Source organism: Bombina bombina, chromosome 2 (genome assembly GCF_027579735.1).
Source record: "Bombina bombina isolate aBomBom1 chromosome 2, aBomBom1.pri, whole genome shotgun sequence".
Taxonomy (NCBI): domain Eukaryota; kingdom Metazoa; phylum Chordata; class Amphibia; order Anura; family Bombinatoridae; genus Bombina; species Bombina bombina.
Window position 1 is genome coordinate 177,160,865 of NC_069500.1, and position 16,170 is coordinate 177,177,034.

The window sequence follows — 16,170 nt, forward strand, 5'->3', positions numbered from 1 at the left end:
TCTGTGATTGATACTATGTTACAGGCTCGTAAATCTGTATCTAGAGAGATATATTATAGAGTCTGGAAGACTTATATTTCTTGGTGTCTTACTCATCATTTTTCTTGGTATTCTTTTAGAATTCCGAGAATATTACAATTTCTTCAGGATGGTTTAGATAAGGGTTTGTCCGCAAGTTCCTTGAAAGGACAAATCTCTGCTCTTTCTGTTCTTTTTCACAGAAAGATTGCTATTCTTCCTGATATTCATTGTTTTGTACAAGCTTTGGTTCGTATAAAACCTGTCATTAAGTCAATTTCTCCTCCATGGAGTTTGAATTTGGTTCTGGGAGCTCTTCAAGCTCCTCCGTTTGAACCTATGCATTCATTGGACATTAAATTGCTTTCTTGGAAAGTTTTGTTCCTTTTGGCCATCTCTTCTGCCAGAAGAGTTTCTGAATTATCTGCTCTTTCTTGTGAGTCTCCTTTTCTGATTTTTCATCAGGATAAGGCGGTGTTGCGAACTTCTTTTGAATTTTTACCTAAGGTTGTGAATTCCAACAACATTAGTAGAGAAATCGTGGTTCCTTCATTATGTCCTAATCCTAAGAATTCTAAGGAGAAATCGTTACATTCTTTGGATGTTGTTAGAGCTTTGAAATATTATGTTGAAGCTACTAAATCTTTCCGAAAGACTTCTAGTCTATTTGTCGTCTTTTCTGGTTCTAGAAAAGGCCAGAAAGCTTCTGCCATTTCTTTGGCATCCTGGTTGAAATCTTTAATTCATCTTGCCTATGTTAAATCGGGTAAGACTCCGCCTCAGAGGATTACAGCTCATTCTACTAGGTCAGTTTCTACTTCCTGGGCGTTTAGGAATGAAGCTTCAGTTGATCAGATTTGCAAAGCAGCGACTTGGTCCTCTTTGCATACTTTTACTAAATTCTACCATTTTGATGTATTCTCTTCTTCTGAAGCAGTTTTTGGTAGAAAGGTACTTCAGGCAGTGGTTTCGGTTTGAATCTTCTGCTTATGTTTTTCATTAAACTTTATTTTGGGTGTGGATTATTTTCAGCAGGAATTGGCTGTCTTTATTTTATCCCTCCCTCTCTAGTGACTCTTGTGTGGAAAGATCCACATCTTGGGTATTCATTATCCCATACGTCACTAGCTCATGGACTCTTGTTAATTACATGAAAGAAAACATAATTTATGTAAGAACTTACCTGATAAATTCATTTCTTTCATATTAACAAGAGTCCATGAGGCCCACCCTTTTTTGTGGTGGTTATGATTTTTTTGTATAAAGCACAATTATTCCAATTCCTTATTTTATATGCTTCGCACTTTTTTCTTATCACCCCACTTCTTGGCTATTCGTTAAACTGATTTGTGGGTGTGGTGAGGGGTGTATTTATAGGCATTTTAAGGTTTGGGAAACTTTGCCCCTCCTGGTAGGAATGTATATCCCATACGTCACTAGCTCATGGACTCTTGTTAATATGAAAGAAATGAATTTATCAGGTAAGTTCTTACATAAATTATGTTTTTTAAGACACTATGAGTCCACGGATCATCATAATTACTAATGGGATATTCACCTCCTGGTCAGCAGGAGGAGGCAAAGAGCACCAAAGCAGAGCTGTTAAATAGCTCCTCCCTCCCTCCCACTTCAGTCATTCTCTTTGCCTACGTTAGTGATAGGAAGAGGTAAAGTGAGGTGTTAGTATAGATTGATGCAAGATGTACTGCTTTGTCCTATGGTGTAGCCGTAGTCCATATCAGTTTCTTCAGTAGAGCCTTGGTGGCTTTAGAGCATTGGAAACTTGTGTGACATAATTCTCACTGCGCCTCCCATATTTTCTTGCTGCCCTATATCCTTCAGTCTGAGGTATTCACTGAATCAGCATTTTATATCCTCAGGTCGATGTGAGGGAGAGGACCACTCAAGCCTGAGAGCTGCCTTGCTGCCAGGCAGAAGTCAAGGTAAGTGCTACTTTAAATGTCTGGGGCACAAGGAGACTCAGAATGTCAGTAAGCACACAGTAAACATAAGGGGCTCTGTAGGGGAAGTAGCTCTTTATGTTGGGACGTTTAAATCTTTCCTGAGGGGAAAGTAATTGGGCAGTGTTATTTAGCAGGCACTGGGGCTGGAGTTAAGCTGCTAAACAAATACATTACGGGATGGCTCTGGTGGTTTCACTTTTCTATACAATACATTGAAATAGAATGGCATAGGTTTATGCCCACGATGGGCGGTCCTTCTTGTTTTTGCGCTCCACTTTCATAGCGCTTCAGTTCCGAGAGGCTGAGGGATTAGTGCGACATCAGGGAGGATTTATCTGGTCTGTCCTAGAGTCGCATGGTGAAAGTATTCATGCGTTGCTAGTACAGAGACAGTATTTCCTTTTTTGCACAGCGTATCGTTGTTGCTTTCAAATCAAGGCAACACGGATCGTTTGAGGAGAAATCTAGCTGATCTTCAGTCAGGTAGGAGCACTTAAGCAGAGGTTGATTTTTTTGTTGTTTAAAGAGACAGTAGCGTTTTTTTTATAATTAATATTTGCAAATTTTCTTTACTATTTGGCAAATTGTGAACAAGTATGGACCAAGGGGACTTGCAAGAGGTCACCTGCTCTTTGTGTTTTGACGCCAACATCGAACCACCAATCCCTTTCTGTCCTTCATGTATTGAAAGGACTTTGAGTTATAGGGAAAATATTTTTTCAGAGCTAGTCTCCTCTAAGGCAGATGTTGTCCAAGAGTCTAATGATGAGGGTCAATATATGCCGCTGCTTTCTCCCCAAGCGTCCAAAATTTTACCGCCCTCACAAGCAGTGCCCTGCGCTTCAGCTATAGTCCCTTCTGGGATTTCGTTACAAGACATAGCCTCTTTCATGTCTTCTACTATTTCTGATGCTCTGTCTGCCTTTCCAATGTTGCAGGGCAAACGCAAGAGGAAAGCCAGACATTCAGTAAGCGAGGTTTCTGATGTAATTGTTGCAATTTCGGAGGTATCCTTCCAACGACCTGAAGAGGAGGGTACCGCAGTAGCTTATGAAGGAGAAATCTCAGATTCAGAGAGTCTATTATCTCTGTCGGACTCGGAGGTGGTATCTTTCAGATTTAAACTTGATCACCTTCGTCTGTTACTCAGGGAGGTTTTAGTTACCTTGGATGATAGCGACTCCAAAGTGGAGGTTGTCCCTCAGAAGTCTAGTAAACTGGTCAGATATTTTGAGGTTCCTTCCTACACAGATGTATTTCCAGTTCCTAAAAGAGCCACTGAAATCATTGCTAAGGAGTGGGAGAGACCGGGCATTCCTTTCTTTCCCTCTCCTATATTTAAGAAAATGTTTCCAATAGCCGATTCTGTTAAAGAGGCTTGGCAAACTGTTCCTAAGGTAGAGGGAGCCCTTTCCACTTTAGCTAAGAGAACTACTATTCCCATAGAGGATAGTTGTGCTTTCAAAGATCCTATGGATAAGAAGTTAGAGGGGTTACTCAAGAAGATTTATGTACACCAGGGTCTGCAGTGGCAACTGGCTGTGTGCATTGCCACCGTCACTAGTGCGGCGGCATATTGGTTTGATGCACTGTCTGAGGCCCTCAGGACAGAGTCTTCTTTGGATGAGATCCAAGATAGGATAAAAGCTCTTAAACTAGCTAATGCCTTTATTTCGGACGCTTACCTTCAAGTTATCAAATTGGGAGCTAAGATCTCGAGTTTCTCTATTCTAGCCCACAGAGCCTTATGGTTAAAAACTTGGTCTGCGGATGTGTCATCTAAGTCTAAACTTCTAGCTATTCCTTACAAGGGGAATACTTTGTTTGGTCCTGATCTGAAGGAGATTATTTCTGATATCACGGGAGGTAAGGGTCATCTTCTCCCTCAAGATAAGAGAAATAAACAGAAAGGATGACTTTCGTTCCTTTCAAAATTTCAAAGGCAACTCTTCCGCCTCTAAGCAGGAACAGTCTAAGCCTACATGGAGACCCAGCCAGTCTTGGAACAAAGGAAAACAGTCCAAGATGCCGGTTAGTGATTCCAAGACAGCATGAAGGGCATGCCTCCGATCCGGGACCAGATCTGGTAGGGGGCAGACTTTCCTTCTTCGTTTAAGCCTGGGTTCGGGATGTCCAGGATCCCTGGGCAATAGAAATAGTGTCTCAGGGATACAAATTGGAGTTCAAAAGTTTTCCTCCCAGAGGCAGGTTTCTTCTTTCAAGATTATCTGCAGACCAGACAAAAAGAGAGGCGTTCTTACATTGTGTAGGAGACCTCTTCGCTCTGGGAATGATTATTCCCGTTCCACTACTGGAACAGGGTCAGGGGTTTTATTCCAATCTGTTTGTGGTTCCCAAAAAGGAGGGAACCTTCATACCAATTTTAGACCTCAAAAGTCTAAACAAGTTTCTCAGGGTACCGTCCTTCAAGATGGAAACAATTCGTTCCATTCTTCCATTGATCCAGGAGGGTCAATTTATGATAACAGTGGATTTAAAGGACGCGTATCTACATGTTCCCATTCACAGGGATCATCACAAGTTCTTAAGGTTTGCCTTTCTGGACAAACACTTCCAGTTTGTGGCTCTTCCTTTCGGTCTTGCCACAGCCCCTAGAATCTTCCCAAAGGTTCTGGATCTCTGTTGGCGGTGCTTTGATCAAAAGGCATTACGGTGGCGCCTTATCTGGACGACATTTTAGTTCAGTCGCCATCCTTTCACGGACTTGGTGTTGTCCTTCTTAAGATCCCACGGATGGAAGGTAAATTTAGGAAAGAGTTCCTTAGTTCCAAACACAAGGGTAACTTTCTTAGGAACCATAATAGACTCTCTGTCTATGAAGATTTTTCTGACAGAAGTCAGGAAATTAAAGATTATCGATACTTGTCTAGCCCTTCAGTCCACTCCTCAACCATCAGTGGCTCAGTGCATGGAGGCTTATTCTTGCTGTCTGTCGGCGATCCATATCCCAGGGGTGGACAACTGGGAGGTGGCTTTTCAGAGCAGGCAGACTTTTCATCCGGGGGAGTGGGAACTTCATCCGAATGTGTTCTCCAGCCTGATTCTCAAGTGGGGTCAGCCGGAATTAGATTTCATGGCATCGCGGCAGAATGCCAAGCTCCCGAGATACGGGTCGAGATCCAGGGACCCCCAGGCAGAACTGATAGATGCTCTGGCGGCCCCTTGGACCTTCAATCTAGCATACCTGTTTCCTCCGTTTGCTCTTCTTCCTCGAGTAATTGCTCGAATCAAACAGGAAAGGGCCTTGGTGATCCTCCATAGCAGCGGCCTGCCCTCGCAGGATTTGGTATGCAGATCTGGTGGAGATGACATCTCTACCACCTTGGAGACTTCCATTGTTGAAAGACCTTCTTATTCAGGAGCCCTTCCTTCTCCCAAATCTAGTTTCTCTGAAGATGACGGCTTGGAGATTGAACGCTTTATTTTATCCAAGCGGGGATTTTCTGTTATAGAGACCATGATTCAGGCTCATAAGCCTGTTACTAGAAGGATTTACCATAAGATTTGGCGTAAATATCTCTATTGGTGTGAATCCAAGGGCTACTCATTGAGTAGAGTTAGGATTCCTAGAATTTTGTCCTTTCTCCAAGAGGGTTTGGAGAAAGGTTTATCGACGAGCTCCCTAAAGGATCAGATCTCGGCCTTATCTATTTTGTTACACAAACGTCTGGCGGATGTTCAATCTTTTTGTCAGGCCCTTGGTTAGGATCAGGCCTGTATTCAAACCAGTTACTCTTCCATGGAGTCTTAATTTAGTTCTCAAAGTTCTTCAAGGGGCTCCGTTTGAGCCTATGCATTCCTTAGATATTAAGTTATCTTGGAAAGTTTTATTTCTTGTTGCTATTTCTTCGGCTCGTAGAGTGTCAGAGCTCTCAGCATTGCAGTACGATTCTCCTTACCTTATTTTCTATTCAGATAAGGTAGTTTTACGTACTAAATTAGGATTTCTTCCTAGGTTGTTTCTGATCGGAACATTAATCAGGAGATTGTTGTTCCTTCCTTATGTCCTAATCCTTCTTCTCAGAAAGAGCGACTTCTGCACAATTTGGACGTGGTCCATGCTTTAAAGTTTTACCTGCAGGCGACTAAAGACTTTCGTCAGTCTTCTTCTTTGTTTGTGATTTTCTCAGGAAAACGTAAGGGGCAGAAAGCTACAGCTACTTCTCTTTCTTTTTGGCTGAAGAGTATCATATGTTTTGCATATGAGCCCGCTGGACAGCAGCCTCCCAAGAGGGTTACGGCTCATTCCATGAGGGCTGTTGCTTCCTCATGGGCGTTCAAAAATGAGGCTTCTGTGGAACAGATTTGCAAGGCTGCAACTTGGTCCTCTCTTCACACTTTTTCAAAGTTCTACAAATTTGACACTTTTGCCTCGGCTGAGGCCGCTTTTGGGAGAAAGGTTTTTCAAGCAGTGGTGCCTTCCGTTTAGGTTCCCTGTCTTGTCCCTCCCGTATCATCTTTGTACTCTAGCTTGGGTATTGAATCCCAGTAGTAATTATGATGATCCGTGGACTCATCGTGTCTTAAAAAAGAAAAGAAAATTTATGCTTACCTGATAAATTTTTCTTTTTTGACACGATGAGTCCACGACCCGCCCTGCCCTGTTCTTTTAGACAGGTTATGGATATGGTAAACTTCAGACACCTCTGCACCTTGGCTTTTCCTTTCTCTTCCTAACTTCGGTCGAATGACTGGAGTGGGAGGGAAGGGAGGAGCTATTTAACAGCTCTTCTGTGGTGCTCTTTGCCTCCTCCTGCTGACCAAGAGGTGAATATCCCATTAGTAATTATGATGATATGTGGACTCATCGTGTCAAAAAAGAAATAAATTTATCAGGTAAGAAAGCATAAATTTTCTTTTTTCATCATAGCAGTTTTGAGAAACAACTACTCTTACCTTCCTAAGGTTGTATATTCAGATAACATCAGTCGGGAAATTGTGGTTCCATCTCTCTGTCCACTTACTAAGAATGCTGAAGAGAGTTTGCTCCATAGCTTGAATTTAGTTAGGGTACTGAAATTGTATCTTCAAGCTGCAAAAGAATTTAGAAATTCTTCATCCTTGTGTATCCATTTTTCTGGTCCCCACAGGAAGCTATCTTGGCAGCTTGACTTGAACTTTTGATTTGCCAGGCTGATTTTGGTAGGAATTTTCTGCATGGCGCAATACCTGTTTAGTTCCTTTACTACCTTAACTGTTTTTTTCGTGCCCTTTTTCTTTCTAATGACACGATGAGTCCACTAATCATCTAATTACTATTGGGAATATCACTCCTGCCCAGCAGGAGACGGCAAAGAGCACCACAGCAAAGCTGTTAAATATCACCTCCCTTCCCTCCCACCCCAGTCATTCTCTTTGCCTATGTTAGAGCAAGGAAGTGGTAAAGTTAGGTTTTAGTAAAAGATTCTTCAATCAAGAGTTTATTATTTTTTAAGTAATACAAGATTGTGCTGCTTTGTTCTGGGGTGTAGCCGTAGTCCATATCAGTCTCTTCAGTAGAGCAGTGGTGGCTTTAGAGCAATGGGAACTTGTGGGACATAATTCTCACTGCGCCTCCTATATGAGTATAAGATTACTCAGTCTTTATCTCCTTTTTCCACAGGTCCATGTGAGGGAGAAGACCTCTAAAACCTAGTGAGCTGCCATGCTGCCTGGCAGATTTATGAGGTAAGTGCTGACTTTATTTTTCTGGGTACAACAGGAAAAAGTGGGCACTTTATTCAATAAGGGACACACAGTTTTTCTCCTATATGTCAAAGGGACACTGAACCCAAATTTTTTCTTTTCGGATTCAGATAGAGCATGAAATTTTAAGCAACTTTCTAATTTACTCCTATTATCAAATTTTCTTCATTCTCTTGGTATCTTTATTTGAAATGCAAGAATGTAAGTTTAGATGCCGGCCCATTTTTGGTGAACAACCTGGGTTGTCCTTGCTGATTGGTGGATAAATTCATCCACCAATGAAAAAGTGCTGTCCAGAGTTCTGAATAAAAAAAAAGCTTAGATGATTTCTTTTTCAAATAAAGATATCAAGAGAACGAAGAAAAATTGATAATAGGAGTAAATTAGAAAGTTGCTTAAAATTGCATGCTCTTTCTGAATCCCGAAAAAAATTTTTGGGTTCAGTGTCCCTTTAAGGGGAACATATAAGGGCAGTATGTTATAGCAGGCACTGGGGCTGAGGATCGTTAGAAAAAAGGCTCATGTTATGTGGTTTCACTTCTCCCGGTGGCTTGACTTTATAATATGCCGACCGGGAGATTAATTTTGCAGACGCCTACGATGGGCGGGGCTATCTGAGGCGGCAGTTTACTGGTGCACGCCATTTTCCCCCGCATCACTGTGACCGGGTAACAATCTCTCTGGATAGCGCATAATAAGTTTTAAAGCTGCGCTCTTCAGAACGGACAGACGCTGTTACCGCAGATACCGCAGACGCTGTTGTTGCTATTTGCGAGTTCCGGATCTTTTACTAGAGAGATTTTATCTGATGTCAGCAGGGCAGGTAGGCACCTCAGCTAAGCTGAGGTGTGCAGGTTGTTAATAGTACTTGCATGAAAGAAACAATTAGAGACCAGCGCAAAAATGACCTGATACAAACACTTATATATATATATAAGGAAGATTCCCAATATAACTTCCAAACAAAGACAAGGGGTAGAAAAAAGATATAAGTGCGCAAAAAATGATGCTAAAGTAAACAGTTTAAAAAGGGGATTTATGTATAAAACTATTAAAAATCTATTAAAAATCTCAGATTTTTGAACGTATATCCATGTGCAATATATTTCACTACAATGGATAATTATGTCTTCACACTTAAGGGTTAAAAATTAATTTATTATAGCTCAAAAGTTTAAATTAATGGTGGGTATAGACATGAAATAAAACACATATAGGGAAAGTTTAAAATCAAAATTTATAATTCCCAAATAAGAAAACCAAATCTTTAAAAACACATTGGAAAAACAAATTAAAAGTACTCTTTCTAACAAATGGCTATGATAATATATCTAATGTTTATTTAATGACACATTTAATAGTGACTGGTCCTAACTAATAAACCAAGTACAGATAAAATAGCAAAATTAAAAGAGGTTAGGTTCAAATGGAAACTCTTTAGACAGGCTCCCAAATGTAAGTCCCAATCGAATGTCCTTCACAGGCTTTCCGCAAAAGCAAAGTGTACGATAGTGGTCTTCTGATTCCTCCCAGATTGTTCTGAATGGCGTCTAAGTGGAAGACAGAAGCGTCCGCTTAAAATTGGTGTTTAGAATTTAATCAACAAACAAATATCGGTACTTACACGTTGGTACCGAAAGATCAGCTCCTCGCCCGACTCTCCTCAGCACAGGGGTCCCGTTGTGTGTTGGATCAAACACAGACTCCTCTCACAGCCCCAACAGCAGCTGACTACAGGGAATTTGAAACGCGTTGCTCAGTTGAACTGTACTATTCATTATTTACTGGTCACCAGTTGAAATTGTGACTTAAAGAGCTTTCTTGCAGGTATCTGTTCACCTTTACAGGTGTTTTCTTTGGCGCCTTTTTTTCGGACATCTCCCTGGGTCATTCCCTGTAGTCAGCTGCTGTTGGGGCTGTGAGAGGAGTCTGTGTTAGATCCAACACACAACGGGACCCCTGTGCTGAGGAGAGTCGGGCGCGGAGCTGATCTTTCGGTACCAATGTGTAAGTACCGATATTTGTTTGTTGATTAAATTCTAAACACCAATTTTAAGCGGACGCTTCTGTCTTCCACTTAGACGCCATTCAGAACAAGCTGGGAGGAATCAGAAGACCACTATTGTACACTTTGCTTTTGCGGAAAGCCTGTGAAGGACATTCGATTGGGACTTACATTTGGGAGCCTGTCTAAAGAGTTTCCATTTGAACCTAATAGCTACTTATTATTCTTTTAATTTTGCTATTTTATCTGTACTTGGTTTATTAGTTAGGACCGGTCACTATTAAATGTGTCATTAAATAAACATTAGATATATTATCATAGCCATTTGTTAGAAAGAGTAGTTTTAATTTGTTTTTCCAATGTGTTTTTAAAGATTTGGTTTTCTTATTTGGGAATTATAAATTTTGATTTTAAACTTTCCCTATATGTGTTTTATTTCATGTCTATACCCACCATTAATTTAAACTTTTGAGCTATAATAAATTAGTTTTTAACCCTTAAGTGTGAAGACATAATTATCCTTTGTAGTGAAATATATTGCACATGGTTATACATTCAAAAATCTGAGATTTTTAATAGATTTTTAATAGTTTTATACATAAATCCCCTTTTTAAACTGTTTACTTTAGCATCATTTTTTGCGCACTTATATCTTTTTTCTACCCCTTTTTTCTACCCCTTGTAATAGTACTTGCATACACACTATTCAGTTACTTACGGCAGACAAAAAAAAAAATGTTTTTAAATTTAAAGTGACAAACGTTTTTTTGTGTTTAAATTTTTATTAAAATGTAAGTATTTTTTTTTTGGTAATTGGTTCCATTGTAAGTCAGAATGGACCAAGATGCCTTGCAAACTGCTTGTTTTGATGATAATGTGTAACCACCTATCCCTTCTGTTCCTTATGTTTTGAGAGAACTTTAAATTACAGGGATAGTTTGTTTTTTCTGAGCCAACATCGTCTAAGGTGGATACTGTTTAGGTGCCTAACGACAATGTTCAATATATTCCGCAGCTTTCTCCTCAAGTGTCCAAACATTTTATCGCCCACTCATACACTGCCCTGTGCTTCCTCTGTAACTCCACCTGGAGTCACGTTGCAAGACATTGCTTCCCTCATGCCCTCTAAAGTCTCTGATGCGTTGTCTGCTTTTCCCATGCTGCAGGGAAAGCGCAAGAGGAAAAGTAAACATTCAGTAAGTGAGGTTACTGACGCTGTTGTTGCTATTTTGAATGTCCCCTCCCAGAAGCCTGAGGAGGAGGATACTTCGGTAGCATCTGAAGGTGAAATCTCAGACTCAGTGTAATTCCTCCTACTTATTCTGAAGTTGTATCCTTCAGGTTTCAGCTAGAACACCTCAGTCTGTTACTCAAGGAGGTTTTAGCTACACTGGATGACAGCGACACCATGGTTGTTGTCAATCCTAAAAGGTCTAGTAAGCCACATAAGTATTTCTTTCATGAAATTGGCAAGAGTCCATGAGCTAGTGACGTATGGGATATACAATCCTACCAGGAGGGGCAAAGTTTCCCAAACCTCAAAATGCCTACAAATACACCCCTCACCACACCCACAATTCAGTTTTACAAACTTTGCCTCCTATGGAGGTGGTGAAGTAAGTTTGTGCTAGATTTCTACGTTGATATGCGCTTCTGAGCTCTTTTGAAGCCCAATTCCTCTCAGAGTACAGTGAATGTCAGAGGGATGTGAAGGGAGTATCACCTATTGAATGCAATGGTTTTCCTAACGGGGATCTATTTCATAGGTTCTGTTATCGGTCGTAGAGATTCATCTCCTACCTCCCTTTTCAGATCGACGATATACTCTCATATTCCATTACCTCTACTAATAACCGTTTCAGTACTGGTTTGGCTATCTGCTATATGTGGTGTCTTTTGGTAAGTATGTTTCATTTACTTAAGACACTCTCAGCTATGGTTTGGCACTTTATATATAAAGTTCTAAATATATGTTTGTTCTTATATTTGCCATGATTCAGGTTTTTCAGTATATTTCCTTTTTGCAGACTGTCAGTTTCATATCTGGGAAATGCATTTAATTAAAAAAAAATTTTTTACCTGGGGTTTAGTCTTTTTCAAATTTACTCTTTTTCTAAATTGCTGGCTGTATTATTTATTGCGTCATTCTCGGCGTGAGATTTTTTTGGCGCAAAAGTTACGTTCGTTGACCCAAATTCGTCCAAAAAATATATTTCTGTTTGGGGTACGTCATACTTGGCGCCAAACATTTTCATTATTTCAGACCCCATTCCTTTTTGCCTCTGGCCTTTTTTTCTATGTCAGAGGCCTATGCTGTTTGCATTTTTTCCCATTCCTGAAACTGTCATATAAGGAAATTGATAATTTTGCTTTATATGTTGTTTTTTTCTCTTACATACTGCAAGATGTCTCAATCTGATCCTGTCTCAGAATCTACTGCTGGAATCCTGCTGCCTGATATCGGTTCTACCAAAGCTAAGTGCATTTGTTGTACGCTTGTGGAGACTATACCTCCAGCTGTGGTTTGTAATAGTTGTCATGACAAACTTTTACATGCAGATAATGTTTCCATCAGTAGTAGTTTATTACCTGTTTTTAGTCCATCAACATCTAATGCTCAGGATATTCCTGTAAATGTAAGAGAATTTGTTTCTGATTCCATTCAGAAGGCTTTGTCTGCCATTCCGCCTTCTAATAAACGTAAAAGGTCTTTTAAAACTTCTCATAGAGTTGATGAAATTTCAAATGACCGACAACATACTAATTTATCTATCTCTGATGAGGATATGTCTGATTCAGAAGATCGTGCCTCAGATATTGACACTGACATATCCTCTTATTTATTTAAAATGGAGTATATTCGTTCTTTATTAAAAGAAGTGTTGATTGCATTAGATATGGAGGATACTAGTCCTCTTGATATTAAAACTAGTAAACGTTTAAATTCTGTTTATAAGCCTCATGTAGTTATTCCAGAGGTTTTTCCAGTTCCTGATGCTATTTCAGATATGATTTCAAGGGAATGGAATAGATTGGGTACCTCTTTTTCTCCTTCTTAAAGGTTTAAAAAATTGTATCCATTGCCAACTGATAGATTGGAGTTTTGGGAAAAAATCCCCAAGGTTGATTGGGCCATCTCGACTCTTGCTAAGCGTACTACTATTCCTACCGAAGATAGTACTTCTTTTAAAGATCCTTTAGATAGGAAGCTTGAATCTTATCTAAGGAAGGCTTATTTATGTTCAGGTCATCTTCTTAGGCCTGCTATTTCTTTGGCGGATGTTGCAGCTGCTTCAACTTTTTGGTTGGAAACTTTAGCGCAACAAGTATCAAATCATAATGTGTATAGCATTGTTAAATTAATTCAACATGCTAATAATTTCATTTGTGATGCCATTTTTGATATCATCAGAATTGATGCTAGATATGTCTTTAGCTATTTTAGCTAGAAGAGCTTTATGGCTTAAATCTTGGAATGCTGATATGACTTCTAAATCGACATTGCTTATCAACCTGCTTATATTTTTCCGCCTCAGAGGATTACAGCTCATTCTACTAGGTCAGTTTCCACTTCCTGGGCTTTTAAGAATGAAGCTTCAGTTGATCAGATTTGCAAAGCGGCAACTTGGTCTTCTTTGTATACATTTACTAAATTCTACCATTTTGATGTTTTTGCTTCTTCGGAAGTAGTTTTTGGTAGAAAAGTTCTTCAGGCAGCTGTTTCAGTTTGATTCTTCTGCTTATAATTTAAGTTGTTTTCTTTTTCATTATAAGATTAAACTTATGATTTGGGTTGTAGATTAATTTTTTTTTCAGCGGAATTGGCTGTCTTTATTATTTATCCCTCCCTTTCTAATGACTCTTGCGTGGAGTTCCACATCTTGGGTATTGCTATCCCATACGTCACTAGCTGATGGACTCTTGCCAATTTCATGAAAGAAAACATAATTTATGTAAGATTTTACCTGATAAATTAATTTCTTTCATATTGGCAAGAGTCCATGAGGCCCACCCTTTTTATGGTGGTTATGATTTTTTGTATAAAGCACAATTATTCCAATTTCTTGTTGATGCTTTTTACTCCTTTCTTTTTTCACCCCACTTCTTGGCTATTCGTTAAACTGAATTGTGGGTGTGGTGAGGGGTGTATTTGTAGGCATTTTGAGGTTTGGGAAACTTTGCCCCTCCTGGTAGGATTGTATATCCCATACGTCACTAGCTCATGGACTCTTGCCAATATGAAAGACATGAATTTATCAGGTAAATTCTTACATAAATTATCTTTTTGATGTACCTTCCATGGTGGAAGTTTTTCCTGTACCAGATCAAGCTACTGAGATTATTGCTAAGGAATGGGAGAGACTGGGTATCCCTTTTTTCTCCATCCCCTGTATTTAAAGCGTTTCCTATAGCAGATTCTATCAAGGAATCTTGTCAGACAGTATCCAAAGTGAAAGGGGCAATTTCCACGCTAGCCAGGAGAACTACTATTCCTATAGAGGATACTTGCTCTTTTAAGGACCCTATGAATAAGAAGTTAGAGGATATGTACAACAGGGGTTTACAATGACAACCCGCGGTTTATTTTGCTACTGTCATTAGTGCGGCAGCATACTGGTTTATGCATTTTTTTAATCTATTGAAAACAGACACTTCCAAGTCCAGGATAGGATAAAGGCTCTTAAGTTGGCTAACTCCTTTACCACGGATGCTTCCCTTCAGGTTATTAAGCTGGGAGCTAAGATTTTGTTTCTTGCCTTACTGGCCTGCAGCTTCATGGTTAAGATCTTGGCCTGCGGATGTGTCATAAAAGTCTAAACTTTTGGCGATTCCTTACAAAGGATAGACTTTGTTTGGGCTGGGGTTGACTGAAATAATTGCTGACATCACGGGAGGAAAGGGACTTTTCCTCCTTCAGGATAAGATAAATAATCAATAGGGATGTCAAAGTAATTTTCTTTCCTTTCAAAATTTCAAGGGAAATCCTTCCACTTCCTCCTCCAAGCAGGAGCAGTCCAAGCCTTCCTGGAGTCCCATTCAGTCTTGGAACATGGGGAAACAATCCAAAAAGCCTGCTATTGCATCAAAAGCAGCATGAGGATCTTGTGGGGGGCAGATTTTCATTCTTCGTTCAGGCTTGGGTTTGAGATCCCTGGGCGGTGGACATCGTGTCCCAGGGATACAAACTAGAGTCAAGACCTTTCCTCCCAGGGGCAGTTTTCTGCTTTCAAGATTATCTGTAGACCAGACACAGAGAGAGGCGTTCTTACACTGTGTTCGGGACCTCTCAGACGTGGGAGTGATAGTTCCTGTTACAATGCAGGGACGAGGTCTGGGGTTCTATTCCAATCTGTTTGTGGTCCTCAAAAAGGGGGAAGCTTCAGACCGATTTTAGATCTCAAGAGTCTAAACAAATTCCTCAGAGTACCGTCCTTCAAGATGGAAACTATTAGTTCCATTCTTCCTTTGATCCAGGATCAATTTATGACAGTGGATTTAAAAGGACACATACCTGCATGGTCCCATACACAGGGACCATCACAAGTTTCTATGGTTTGCATTTCTAGTCAAACACTTTCAGTTTGTGGCTCGTCCATTCGGTCTTACCACAGTTACCAGAATTTTCTCAAAGGTCCTGGGATCCCTGCTAGCGGTGCTCCGATTGCGGGGCATTACAGTGACACCTTATCTGAACGACATTCTAGTTCAGGCGTTTTCCTTTCATCAAGCAAGATCTCACACGGAAATGTTGTTATCTTTCCTGCGGTCTCTCGGATGGAAGGTGAATTTGGAAAAGAGTTCCTTAGTTCCAATTACAAAGGTGATTTTCTTGGGAACCATAATAGATTCCTTATCAATGAAGATTTTTCTGACAGAGTCAGGAAATAAAAGATTTTCGATTCTTGCCTAGCGCTTCAGTCCTCTCCTTGGCCATCAGTGGCTCAGTGTATGAAAGTAATCGGGCTGATGGTGGAAGCAATGGACATCATCCCGTTTGCTCGTTTCCACCTCAGACCTCTGCTCAGTCAGTGGAACGGAGATTATGCGGATTTGTCTCCACAAATACAGCTGGAGCAGGAGACAGGGATTCTATTCTTTGGTGGTTGTCTCTTGATCATCTCTGCCAGGGAACCAGCTTTCGCAGAACCTCTTGGGTGATTGTGACAACAGATGCCAGCCTTCTGGGAGGCTCTCTAAAGGCTCAGAGAACAGGGACTCGGTCGGAGTGTGTTCTTCCCATAAACATTCTGGAACTGAGAGCAATATTTAATGCTCTCCTGGCCTGGTCTCCGCTTCGGCCGGGTTCTTCGGGTTCCAATCGGACAATTTAGCCACAGTGGTTTTCTCCAACCATCAGAGAGGAGCTAGGAGTTCCTTGGCCATGACTGAGGTAGCCAAGATCATTCAGTGGGCAGAGACTCACAATTGCTGTAGCGGACTTCCTGAGCAGGCAGACCTTTCACCCGGGGGAGTGGG

At 40.5% G+C, this 16,170-nt stretch overlaps 1 protein-coding gene across 1 annotated transcript in view; it reads left to right on the plus strand.

Moving 5' to 3' along the window:
• The window catches only part of SERINC5 (serine incorporator 5), a 308,689-nt gene that overhangs the window by 280,182 nt on the left and 12,337 nt on the right, over positions 1-16,170 (plus strand). The gene's annotated exons all lie outside the window — the stretch shown is intronic.